This window comes from Calonectris borealis, chromosome 4, assembly GCF_964195595.1.
Source record: "Calonectris borealis chromosome 4, bCalBor7.hap1.2, whole genome shotgun sequence".
Taxonomy (NCBI): domain Eukaryota; kingdom Metazoa; phylum Chordata; class Aves; order Procellariiformes; family Procellariidae; genus Calonectris; species Calonectris borealis.
The window spans coordinates 78456892-78471093 of NC_134315.1; the positions used below are offsets into that span (position 1 = coordinate 78456892).

At 40.1% G+C, this 14202-nt stretch overlaps 1 long non-coding RNA gene across 3 annotated transcripts in view; it reads right to left on the reverse strand.

Moving 5' to 3' along the window:
* Nucleotides 1–7175: 7175 nt before the first annotated feature.
* LOC142082238 (uncharacterized) overlaps nucleotides 7176–14202 on the reverse strand; it is a 31333-nt gene continuing 24306 nt past the window's right edge. For all 3 annotated transcript variants that reach the window (XR_012673626.1, XR_012673625.1, XR_012673624.1), the window contains 3 exons: nucleotides 14001–14085; nucleotides 8108–8250; nucleotides 7176–7414 (listed from right to left, as the gene is read on the reverse strand). This is a non-coding gene — a long non-coding RNA (uncharacterized LOC142082238). The remainder of the gene's footprint in view (nucleotides 7415–8107; nucleotides 8251–14000; nucleotides 14086–14202) is intronic.

Below are 14202 nucleotides of genomic sequence, written 5' to 3' on the forward strand. Positions count from 1 at the left end.
CTGTATCATCTGTCTATTGAACTTAAGACAATCCTCTAGGGACTTGATAAGGTATGCAGTGAATACAATTCCTGTTCTTATCGCTGTCATTAGAAGGGAGTAAGATTCCTACTTCTGAACGTACATAACCACCAAACATTCACCATACCCTGCCGTTAGGCATCTTGCCGTCTTTATGTCCAGCAACCTTCTCTGTGATTGCTTGCTCAAATACAGTAGCATAGTGATGTTTTCTGTTCTCTGTTCTTAATTCCTAACAGTTAACTTGCTTTCTGACTGCTCCTTTTGAGCCACGAGTTGATAATTTTGTGCAAGTATCAGGTTACCTGAAAGTGTCATTCATGTGTGGTTCTGTCCAGCTTGCAGCCCGCTGTTTTACATGTAAAGTTAGGATTTCCGCTGCACAGACACATAGATGTGACTTCACCTCTATCAAAACTGAATTTCACTATTCTTTTGCCCAGTCAGTCTTGCAAGGTTTTTCCAGAACTTCCTATGCTCTGCCCTTGTCCTCACTGCCCTACCATCAGCAAGCTTTCCCAAGGTAATCTCTATTAAAAGAACTGCATTACAATCAGTTCCGTCTTCTTTTTGTTATCTTTCAACCAATTAGTTTCCCACGCAATGACCCTCCTTTTAAGTCTACTGATGCCTAGTTATTATCCTTCAGGGAGGGACTTTGTCAGTTTTGGAAATCCACATGACTATGGAAGCCAAATCACCTTTATCCATATGACTGTTAATCCTTTCAAAGATTTCCAATATACTTTGTAAGGCAGGATTTTTCTTTCCAAAAGCCACAGTGACTCTTCTTGAGCAGATTACATTTACTCAGGTACCCACTAATTCATTTTTTTTTCCTCGTAATGTCTACTGGCTCTCACAGTTTCCTAGACTCCCTGTGGAATCTCTTTAAAACGTCAGCTTCCCATTCATTGCCGCCCAGTTCTCAGTTATTGTGGAAGTTTAGAGTGAAAGGTTACATACCCCACTTAGCAATTCAGCTATTTCAGAACTCCTGGACAAATACTGTCAGTGGCCTGCTACTGTTTGTTTTAAAACTTTTTCCACAGACCGTTTTTTTAGCCACTTAAGTTCCTGAGAGATCTTTTGACCTTTTCCTCATGAAGAAAGTTGCCAACATTCTCACTTTATTCCAAACTGAACTTTTTAGTTTCTTTTTCACAAATAATTAATTAGCTTGCCTTTTTATAGTCTTATCCTCTTTCATCAGTCCTTTCATAGTTGATCATCATCTTACAAACACTCTTGGAGCATTTCTTGCTCCTACGTTTAAAAGAAGATTTAGTATTATTTTTTGCTAGATGTTACCTCAAACTCTTTTTTAGCCCATCTTTCATTTATTCATTTTTTTTTACACTGTATCTGCCAGTTTATCATCCTATTTTCTTCATTTGAATACATCACCAGTTTACTGAAGGATGTCAATAGCCTCCCTTACCACGCCAGTTAGCCTCTTTAGCTTCTCCTTTCCCTTTGGAAGAGGCTGTACAAACAGATGCTGTGTTCGTGTTCCCCTTCATTAACTGTCCAAAAACTTATCAAGATTTCTCCTGCCCCTTTTAGTTTCTTTGTAAAGAGCTTTCTCATTTTTATCTCTTTTCACCTTTTGAAGATGACCTTATTCTTAAACCTCTCTCTCTACTGTTTCCTGTCCCCTCTCCAGGCCCATCCTTGATTCTCCATCTTTCTTTTTCCCATTCTCCTAATTTCCCGCATTTGTTCTCCAACTCCAATTCACTTTCCTCCTTCTGTAACGCTTCCTCCAATTTCCTTTCTGTTTTCAAGGATTTTCAGACATTTACATGGTGCATAAACATCAGCTGTACAATTCCATTAAAATGGAAAAACAGTTGAACATAACTTTATAAGGGCCACTAGACATTAGCATCAAACTGCTTATTCATCACAACTACTGTTTATCAACCGGTGTAAATTCACACAAGAAAAAATACGGCTCATGAATTCATGGCAGCCTCTCTAGGCCGAATATCAAAGGATCATGCACGGCAGAACATCCTTACAACAAGGAAATCAAAGATTTTCATTCTTAAGCCACAGAAGTGAGGGGACCCCTCACAAACCAGACATAACGGAAGTTACCATACGTTTCATATCAAGCTTATCACAACAGATCAAACAAATGCTTTAATGCTGTGACAGAGCAGCTCTCTCCATCCTTTGTTAAAACCTTAAAACAAATGTAGAGACAATGAATGAAAAAGGGGCCAGAGACAGTCTGTATTAAGACAGGGGCTGAACAGAAGGCAGTATCTGCAGGGAGTGAAATACAGAAAAACGTGTGAGGTTGGCACACGAAATCCAGCATTTCATCAAATCGAGAAGCAACTCCAAGCCTATTGACTGCTTTTATGGATGGCAAGTAAACACACCGATGTAAAGACCAGATCATAGCACAAGAGGGCAGCAGGCAACTGAGAAAAGAAAACAGATCTTCTCCCTCTCCTCCTCCCGGCCCCGCCCCAGCTTTTAACACCATACAGGACAAAGCATTGGCAAATCCTGTGCCACCTTATGTCACAGGTCCTTTAATACTCAGCAAAACACTAGAATTATTCCCAGTTGCCACTGCACTCTGCTTTTATAAAAGGTTGAAAACAGCGCGTTGCCAGTACATAAAACCTTTGCTGTTGGGATACTAACAGCAAGGAAGAATCCACATCATTGCTAGCTTCTCAGCTAAATACAGCCTGTTAATCACAAAATGGCAAAAGCCATTCATATTTTGGAATCTACTGGTGAAAGCTCAGAAACATCAATGTCACGCTGTATCATTAAAAGTATCACTTGAAAACAAATATACATATTAATCACAAATAACAAGCAGAAAAATTTACAGGCTTTTTGCTATCCCTGGAAGAATTTACACTTCCTTTCTAACAGTTTCTAACACAATTTCTCTCTGATAGCAATTATGAGTGCCAGCACAAAGAAAGGGCTAATTTTTGCAAGGAAACAGCTGGCCCAGAGTCAGCCCAGAGCAGGGAGCCGATGGGGCAGGAAGACGTGGGAGGGCTCAGTGGTTAGCAAGGCTCCCTCGGAGTCGTCACTAAACCTGCCTTCTAAACAGGGGCTCGGTGCTGCAGTGGCCACCCTTCCCATGGCACGGAGTGCTGCTGCTCTCCTGGCCGTGGAGCACCCGGCCCATTTCTGAAATGCTAACCTAATCTGCAGCTGAACGATACTTCCGAGCATTCCTTATCGGCTTACTGCCTCCCTTCTTGGTGGGCACATCATTTTTGCTTGAACTCTCAGTCTCTTCAGGTGTCCCCTGTTCTGTTAGACAGCTGCTACACTCTGCTCCCCCCCTAATATTTTTCGACAAAGGTACATGATGAAGTTTTGTGAGATTAGCTTCAGAAATTCTTGCTCCTTTCCCCATCCTCATCCACTCTTTCGACTCACTCAATCCTAACCCTTCACTGTTGTCTTAGCTGGGCAAGTGTAACTGCAACTGCTTTTCAAACCTGAAATGATTCAGGTTAAAAACAGCCTTGGACCCCTCTGGCAAAAAATACTGGGGGGGTGGTGGTGGTGTGTTCTTTCTTTTTTTTTTTTCCCCCAATTCTTTCCATATTCTGGTTTACACCATGGCCCTACAAAGAGCTGAACAAACACCAGGTAACAACCTGACTTGGCAGTAAGAATTTTTTATGGCACTGAAGAACAAAGTACTGGGTACCTATTGCCTCAAGCTCCTTTTCCACCTGTGTTTCACTGGGGCAGGGCTGGCTTAAACCATTCCCACTTCTGCCCCCGACAAGCCCCTAACTCCTGCATTTTTTTGCGTAGGGTGTTGTTTGGGGGAGGGCAAGGAGGCAAGTTCTATTTGATCTGGGTCAGTTCTTTGACCTAGACCCATGCACTGCACCACCACATGAACTTGCACAACAACATGAACTAGCACAACAGCAGAAGCAGCCAGAGGATGGAACAAGAATCAAGCATCAGGAGAAAGATGAGCCCGGTCAGCTCAAGGAGCTACATTGTGGTGAGATCACTGACCCGCTCCGACACCCATGGCACCTACACCAGGTTGGGCTGCTCGCTGCAGCACTCAGCACAAACACAGACAAGAATCTCACCAATAACTGCCTTTAAAACATGTCCTCCTTAAGCATGAATGTTCTGCATCATAAGACTTTCCTTAAAAAGATGTTGTACAAGGCAAACTCAGAAGTAGACTGGGCTGGGAATTTTTCAGTGAAATGTTTTTCCACTGGAGAGTAACAGTTTGTTGAAACTGAAACTTTTCTTTGCAACTTTCACTGAAACAGTATGACAAAACTTTAAACAAAAACCATTTCTCAGGTCCAGGATGGAATTTCTATTAAAAACAAGAGCATGTGCACAAGAGCAGAGCAGACAGCAGGTTTGTGGGACGGGCATTCGCCAGGAAAGCGACTGCTGGAGTTGGGGTCCAACCCGTGCTCTGCTGGATTTGGATTCTCCATTTGGACGTGCTCCACCAAGCTACCAGAGGAGGTGCCTACTCAACAGGCCACTGACTGCTATCGATCAGTCTCTCTCAAGTGTTTTTTATTAACATACTTGAAAGTTTTCAACATCATTTCAGTGTGACACAGGGGAAAAAAGTCAAAATTGAAAAAATGACACTTCTGTGAGATGAGGAAATATTTTCTAGCTAGTTCTATCTGGTTCTCATAAGATTTATCTCAGTGTTTGAGACAATTCTCTGGCAAATTTCCCAGTCTGACGCATATGTCTGATTTAGCCTTTACGTAAAATTCAGTGGGCAGCACAGTGATGAAGGTCAGATGAAGAGCAGCAGAGGTATACAGCAAACAGTAAATCCCTTTATGGAATAAAAGAAACCGCAGGCTGAAAAGTCAATGGAAGAACAAAAATGGATAATAATCTCATTTAAAACTTCTCCCTCTATGAAAGTTTCTGTATGAGTACTGATCCATCAATAACCCATTTTACAATCAAAAGCACCCAAGGTGTTTTCCCAGCCCCCACAGATCTCCTTATTTTCCACCAAGACAAAGCACCAACACAACTAATTCACTTCAGTGAAATTGCTCTGCATCAACAGTCAGATATCAGCGGTCACATGACTTTGGATAATTCATGCTCAGTTTTTAAGTTAAAGGAATGATGATTTATGCTTTAAAATATACGATAAACATATTTTAAACTCCGTAAGTTTAAGACAAATCGTTAGCTCCATATATTTGTAACATAATATTTTATAATTGTCATCATAAACGAAGATTAAAATTGTGGTTCTTTCTGTTGCTCTATTTGAACGTTGCTTATATATAAAAAATTATCCAGACATATGTGACCAGCTACCATCGCACAGTTCACATACATGCAGCATACACATGCCCCGATCCTATTAACCCTAGAGATGGACAATTAAAAAATTAATGTGAATGTGCCATATTTCACTTGTCATAGGCATACTCTTTTACTGCCTGTCCAACAGGTAGTACTGGACTAGTCAGAGCATCCCAAAGTGATAGAACTACACTGCTAAATAAACAGAAAAAAAACAGTCCACACTATACAGTGAAAAATAAACTTGATGTTTAACATTAGATTGCTGAAGTTGGCAGAGTTTTACTCATTGTGTAGCCAATGTCATTTCAAAACCAGCATTTCTCCTTTAAGCACTGTCACCAGGACCACACATTCTACAAATAGTATTATACAGTAACCTGCTTTTTTAGTTTAATACTTAGTGCAAAAAGGTTACATTCATATTTTTACAATTATTTCTAATAGATGTTTTTGAGCTCTCTCTCTCTGAGCTCGCTGTCTGGGGATGTGAGATTTTATAGGGATAAACTGAAGTATTTTTACAGGGGAATTTTTAGAACAGCTTCAATTCTACACTCTGAATCCTATTGCAACAACGGTTGCAGAAACAGCAATTCGGTGCTGATTACCAACTTTATTTTTTGCATCCTTTTGACATTATTGAGTTTTTGCAGTCCAAATTCCCCTTTTCACCACACCCAAGTTAATGGATACAAATAAACAGCTAAAAATTGGTCACGTTGATGGGTTCTAGCACATGACCTTAAAAGGAGTCAGACAGTGATTAGATCTCAGACTTTTGATATCCAAAATCATACCAGATGTGGCCCACTTTTTTATTATTATTTACACAGACTTAATAAATTGTAGCTGCTTTGCAACATAACGAACATGGAACCAGCTTCTCTGTTACTCTATACGTATCCCTTATTTTGCACTGTACGGCTTTTAATTCCTACCTTGTCGTGCAAGATTTAAATGGAGAGAAGAGGTCCTCACTGGCAAAACAGAAGCACCACTGTCAACGTCTCTCAAAAAAGCAAGTCTTAGTCACTGGTGTTAGAAGTACAATAAACTGGCTAATTTCACCTGGCAAGAGAATGCTGCTTAGGCTTACCTCTTGCAGCAACACTCGTTTCTGCCCTAGAAATTAACAGAGGAGGTGGCCCCGAGCAAGCCAAAGGAGACTCCGGATGGAGATGATGCTCTTATCACCTCCTCATTACCAGTGTGTCAAGCACTCAGTGAGGCAGGCTCAGAAAATAATCCGGTGGGATTGCTGCTGCTGCTTCCATTAATTGCATTCTCCACAGAGGCAGCATCAATAAACACATGCAATCAGACACCACTTTTGGTCTCGGCAGACTAAGAGAGGAGGCTGAGTAGCCTGAGGGAGCTGTGCTGGTGGCATATCTCCTGCCTTGGCAGTTAAAGGAACAGCACCTCACCAGCATGATGTGATGTGTTCCTTTGGAGGTAGCAAGGGGAGAAGGACTGTTGTCTTGCCATAAATCTTCACCTTTCACATAAGTTATTTGCCATTGTCACAGTGAGCTCAAATCACGGAGTCTCAAAAATTAGCAATATGTAGTCATTTCTATAAACAGCTAGTTCTCTGCTGGTAAGGCCACTTTAATACTGATAGCTAAAGCCTCTGGAAAGACTATTCCAAAATGATCAACGTCATTATCTCTGGGAGTAACCAAGACATGGGTCTTGGATGCTTCTACCAGGAAAAGGTCATATCCAAAGACCCTGCATTCAGTAGAGGCATCAGAACAAACTATGCTACATCAACTGCTTCTTTGTAACGTACAGTTCAGTAAAGGGAGGCTTACCTGATGGCAACTGCTCCCGTCCATGTCTCTAGCCTGAAGACTGCAGCAGTTTACCTCCCAATGAAAAAAAGGTAAAACGTCTCACTGCCAGAGGGTAGCTTGTTTCTGTCAACAGCCATGACTGCAGCGTTCAGAACATAAAAGTTCTTAGGTTCAGGCGTTTCTTAGATTTTAGTAAATACAGACAGGCTCGACAGACTGGTATCCTGGTATAAATGCAGTGTATGTTTCTTGACTCCTGTATGCTGATATGAAGCAAGAAAGCAAAAGTTTTATGACTTGGGATTTCAAGTTCACAATTTCAAACTTCCCTGCCTGGTACTACAATCTCATTATAATTCCGGCCTCAGGCAGCAATGATTTTTTATTCTGCCTGTATCTGTATCACTATGGTTAAAAGTCTAACCAGGCAATAAACTGCTAAGATAAAGTGACACTTTGCAGGACAAAGCTTAGCAAGTAACCCCTCAGCAGGGGATCACAGCAAGGACACAGGTATTTGGGAAGTGTCCAATGGTTAATGAAACATGCTGTATCGTACAGTCTCAGGCTGAAGTGCTACAAGTGCGCTGCACCCTTGGCTTCGCAGGGACCCTTTGCTGACTTTCCAATTCAGCTAAAGCAGCCCCGTGAAGTCTCAATGGCAGTCACCTTTACACTGTTCCTTTAAACTGCCCTCCTCACATCTGCCTCATGGTGGTTCTTCTGTTTCCATTTACTTCTTCCACTCTCAGCTGCAGGCAATTTCTTCATGTAACTGTCTGACTGTCTAGCTCTCTCAAATGGATTTCCAGACTACTGTCTCCAGTCTTCCAACCTCCTACAATATCCGGCCCTTTAGCACAAGAGAGGAAAGAGCAGCAGATTCATGAGTTGGCAGGTGCATCACAGCGTAAGTACTGTAACTGTCTCGTAGCAGCCTATAGTCTTACGCATACCTCCTCTTGCCTTTTGGAGATGCCAGTATGTCAAAACCTGTTACACATCGCATGGAGAAGTCTACTGGCTCTGATACCACCACGTTTTTCCTCATCTGGGAGCACTGGAGTCAATTCTTCTGTTCCTCTCTCCTGTAAATTCACTTAAAAAATATTAAAACATTATTGGCACAATGTATTAGTAGACTGAAATGAACGCAGAGGCCATTACTTCTTTGCTGTGGAGCAGTCATGGGACATGATTATACAAGACCAGAGGCAATGTCAATCACCTTCACTGAAAGCAGATGGATCTGACCCCAATGAGAACTGCAGGTGCTAAATGCCATAAGAGAACATACAGACTACACCTTGTGTATGACATATACCCATATGCAGCAGCCAAATGAGGAGGCACCAGCAGATGGTGCCCCACAATAGGTACTGTATCATCTCCTGGGGTTTGCTGAGAACCACACACCGGCTCAGCCTTAGCAGAAATGGCTTCCTCTGCACAGCTCTCTGCACGGTGCTCTTACCGTTTAGTGTCCCTGAAAGTCAGGAGCAGATAATTTCAATTTCCATAATTATCAATTTCCAAAGTACCAATTCACTTAATTTAAAAAATACTTTTATTAAAAAAAATAATCACAGGAAAAGCTTACAAAAAGCAAAGCTCCTTTACAAGAAATCCTTCAGAGAATATGACTAATGTACCTGTACTTTTTAAATATAATAAAACATTGAGTCAAGGCCTACTCATTTTCTTACTCTGATTTTTTCTTTTGTTGTTTTCTCTTTACAATCTTTCAATCATTTTCTGGATGGAAAAAAACATCAGCTTAGTTTCTGAACACAAGTAAAAGTCCTTTCACTTCTACTTAGAATTCAGGATTCTCACAAACACTGCAGCGCAAGAGGCCCCACGCACCCCTTTGTCTATAGCAGCAAGAGAAATGCTTTTCATTTTCACTGCACTGCATGGTGTATCTGGAGTTCTCCCAAATCCAATGAGCTTGATCTTGCTGTGTTTTTTTTTTCCTCTCTGCTTCTATTGATTTGCAGAGAATGTCCAGACAAACATAGATTTAAAATGAATATTTGGACCTTTGTGTGTATATAATGACAAGAAAGGGGCAACCTATTTTTATTGTCAGTCACTGCTTGTGTGTATGCAAAGGAATTGGTCTGTGAGCTCCTAAGCACAGGTACAATGACAGTTACCCAAAGTATATTTTAGTATGTTTTAAAATGCTTAATATTAGTACTCTCTACTTCCTCAACATTTTAGGCATTCCATGTTATTGTGCAAACAATGAATTGCATAGGAATATTAAAAGATTATTAACATGAAAAAGAAAAGAAATCAAACATTACTAATTGCCAACTTCTTTCTTGTGCAGACATGCTACAAGGGCTTTAATTCTGTTATTTTCTGAGAATGGCCACATTCATTGAATAATGACAATCCACTTCATCTCCCCATCATCTCCTAGGAGTTGCCACAGCCAATCAGTATTTCAGTCTTCACACCCAGACCCCTCATGCCAGAGCCCGAGCCCTTCTGCCCAGCTACATCCACCACCCTCCCCACACCCTCAGGCGGCCTCAGCCACAACCTCTCACCTTTCTTGGAGCCAGTCGCCTCCTGCCTCATTCTGTCCCCCAGCACCCTACAGCCACCCCTCCAAGTCTTTTTTCCCCGCTGCTCTTGCGCCAGTCTCAGTTGTTCCCTCTCAACCCTTCAGTACTACACCCCATGACCTGCCTGAGTCTGCTCTCCTCTGCAGCCAGGGCTGGCTCATGTTCTCATCTGCATCTCAGTCAAGCTCAAGGAATAGCACAAGTAGCATATGAATAGATTATTTTTAAACCCACGGCCTCCAAAAAAGTTGAATACAACTTTTTACTGGTGCTAAACCATTTCTGGGAGAGGGGAACTGGAAAGAAATCTTTAAAAAAAAAAAAAAAAGTAAAAATCTTTAGGAGCTGAAAAGGTTTAGTTTTATATTATAGGCTACTTAAAAATACTACTTAAAAATAATGCAAATTTAAACATGAAGAATATTTTTTTTTAAAAAAAACACTGTTAAAAATCTCACAACCATGTGTGTCTCCTTTCTTTTTCCAAAAGTCGTCACCCAGATAAGGTAAAATGAATCCATTAATATAATATAATCATGAAATAATACAACACTTCGTACTGGCCTTATTTTTGAAAGTAGCAAACCCATTCTTGCTTGCCCTTTCAAATGCAGATCAGCACGGACATCCCAAAGGTATTAGTCATCCATCAGGACCAAGAAATTGCATATACACTTCATGCAGCAACTATGTTTTTATAACAGATGAACTCTATTCAGCTTTTCAAGCCAAACAACTTATAGGTAGCTATAACTACCTATAAATAGCTGAACTATCAAGACCAGGGTCATATAATAGAAATATGAGGTAAATTCAGCTATAGTGAGTAGAAGCCTTGTTCACTTGAATAACTTTAAATTTTCCTCCCAGAACCTACCTGTTGAAAAGAATTATCATCCCCATTCCACGTACAACTCACACAGTTCACATTAGCTGTATTAGGTTACACAGCAACTCAAATGGCAAAACTGGCAAAAAAATCCAGATGTCCTGACCTTTCTGTTTTAACTATAGTACCAAATCTCCCCATTCCAAATTCCCATGTGCCTATGGCCATGTTGTTCCAATTTCATTCACTCAATATTAAAACTAACTGACATTCCTCTCCATAAAAGTCGCCAGTTGAAAAGTGAATTCTCTTAAATATATTTCCCAACAGCTTGCTATTTGTAAAAACTCATTTGCTTCCATATAAATGACAAAATAGCACTTCACAGATATAGCAACATAGTCAACCTCAGAGACTGCTGCCATCTTACTGATTTTGCTGCTGGCATTTCAGAAACTCATTTCACTTCTGTCTCTCAAATGCTACACATGGAAAACAGGTAAACCACCACTAATTTTCTTTGTAAAATGTGTTAAGATGTACCAATTAACACTGCTATTCAAGAGTTGGGTATTATTACAGAACATCAAGAATAAGAAGCTGCAAGAAGCTACCTGTACAACACGAACATCAGATAATATTAGTGTTGAACTTGGCAAAGAGTAAACACAACTCCTTTTTTAGCAGCGGCTAAACTACATGGCTACAGCACTGGTTGATCTTCCTTCCACCATTATGTGTTTGGTAAACACGCAAAAAGATTAATTCTTTTCACTTCTGTAATTTCCAGTTTTAATATTAAAGTAGATGGCTTAGGTTATTTTAAGTTCTCCATAAATAAAATAATAATTCTTGGGGAAAAATGAGTAGGAAAATTAACATGTGTACATCTATAGCATCTATTAATGATGCTTTTGCTAACATTTCTGTTGCATATTTATGCTTCCTGTTTAACATCGGAAATTTGTCTCCCCCAGATCTTGGTTTCACTCTTGTCTTTTTCTTAGGCATTTAAATGGAACCTTTTGACATTTTTGTTTAGACATGTATAGCTAAGATTTTTGGAGGCACAGTAGTAATACTGCTCTATGAGATACAACATAAAATATACAATGTCTCATAAAATATTCCTCCAGTTTCTCTGAATGTAGAATCTAAATGTATAGATTTTCATAGATACCAGCCTGCATTATACTTCAGGCAGTAACTGGAGAATTAAGTCCTGCAGAGACATTTAACGAAGGGATTTCCCCTTTCCTTCCCTACGCACTAACCATACGTACAACAGATAGAAGCAATCAATTACACAATCCCTGTGTATAATGTCAGCTCTCATTGAATCAACAGGACTTGACAAACAGCACCTTGCAAGAAAAGCGCATAATTTTGCTTGCTAGGACTATGATCTGACCTTTGGACTCTTGTAGGTTTTTTTGGTTTTTAAGCTATGACTAAATGGACTCTCCCATGTAACAGTTCATGAAAAACCGTTTAATAGCCATGAGTGAACTACTCATTGCCACAAAAGCAATAACCACTTGTAAAATTTCACATGGATAAAGAAACCAGTGCTAGGGAAAAATCATTTAGCTATATAATAGAAAATGCTCTGAAAGCAATGTCATTAACGCAAGACCCAGGTTGGGAAGGCAGCAGCAGTGCATCTCTAGCCAACAGTCCCTGGATGAGGTACTAAGTTCTCAGTTTGAAAAAGCCTTCTGATGGTCTGAAGATGGATATATACAATTAGCTGACAGGTACAGTATGAGTGGCTTCAGCACACACAAGAAACTTGCAGCACGCTCAGCACAGAGTTATTCTGCATATATGTAAAATTATGCAAGTACTCCTGGTAGTCAAAAACTGCCTCACTCTCAAGATAATGCTGCTCAGAAAGAGGTTTCATAGCCAAGTTAAAAAGCCCACCTTTTTCTCTCCACCTTCCCTGCAAGGCTCAGGGCATTTCCTTGAAAAAGATAGTGCAGACTTGATGCTACTAGCTTTCAAGCAGAAACGTAACGACTGCAAGAGAAAGCCATGGGGAGAGAGGCAGAGATCAACAACAGACCTTCAAATCTCCAACCCTTATGGTAAAAGCAGTAAAGTAATTTCAAATATGAGATGTCACTGTAAAAACTGTTCTGAGATACAATGCTCTTTTTTTTCACGCCTTATACATTACAACAGTCTTTATTAAAATATTACATACCCTCCCTTCCTTTTGGGCTATGAACTAGAATTTGACCTTGGACCTTGATACATCCCTGATTCCTACTTTAAAAAATCATTTATAGGATTATGCAAACTTCTGCACATTACCCTGGAAGATCACTGCCTAGTTGCTAAAGCAGTAAGGTAGTGCAACCAGGATAATCAACCACATCTTAGATGCTGGTGTCTAAAATCCATTTTTACTATGGCAATCCAGGAGTTAAATGTAATAAAGTAGTAAAATTACTTTGGGAATGAAGGGACATATCCTGCAGAGATAAGGAGTGTATTTTTTCAGAACTATGTGTCACCCTTACTACTATCATTAAGCCAAAGTGCATTATTTCATCACCAATTCCATTGGGAAAAAACCTAGGGGCAAAATCAGGAGATATTTATAAGATAAGTGCTCCAAAACTGTACATCAAAATGAAGTAAATCATCAACGCAAAGCACTTTTGGTTTCTGTGAGATCAGGATTAGGACTGGATTATTCAGAAGCAGGCACAAAGTTCCTGCAAAATGTAGTGGTGAAATTTCACTCTCATTTACTCATGAGGAAGATTAAAGCAGGAGTCAGCAACTTCCCCAGGTAACGGGGGAGGCAGTGTCATAGCTAGAATGACAACATGGGAGTCTCTAAACCACATCCCTGCTTCAGGTCATACTTCACCACACAAGGTAATCCTACAAAAACCCATCAGGATTGGACAGAAAGGAAGAAAGAAATATACAGTCATCTAGGAGAACAGGAAGAATTAGACTATATACCCAACTAGACAGGCAGGAGAGGAAAAACCCTGAATTACCACAAGCAAGGATATACCATATACCATAGGGGGAAACCCCTACGTTCTACATATGAATCACATTTGTTAATAATGAAATTATAACCCAAACCACAAAAGGTATTCTGTATTCATCCTGACTAACTTTTTTTATTAAAAAGATAGGAAATGGGGTCAAAATTGCTATTGCTTCTCGCACTGTAAGAGAAATCTGTCTCAATCACACAGACTTTGTCCATTAAGTTTGTGAGATCCTGGGAGATCAGTTTTAGCATGGGAAGACAACCTCGCATTTGGAATAAGAAGTATTTGAAATGAAACAAAATTCTAGACATGGTTTTCTTGGTGCTTAGGTCAAAGATAGCCATTTGGCGTAAAAGAAATGAGGAAAGAAAAACCCCAACACAAAAAACTTTCATTGTACTAGAGCTACCTACATTACCTGAATCAGAAGCCTTTGGTCGTTCTCTTGTTTCTTGTCTCACATTTGGTTGTGAAGCCACGGGAACAGCCACTCCCTGTGGTCCCTGCATACCAACATAATTTCAGTTGTGGTGTATTTGCAACATGGAGAGTATCGCAAGACTCTGAAATGTTTTTATTTAATAATGCTCATGAACACAGCTACAGAGAAAACTTGCAAT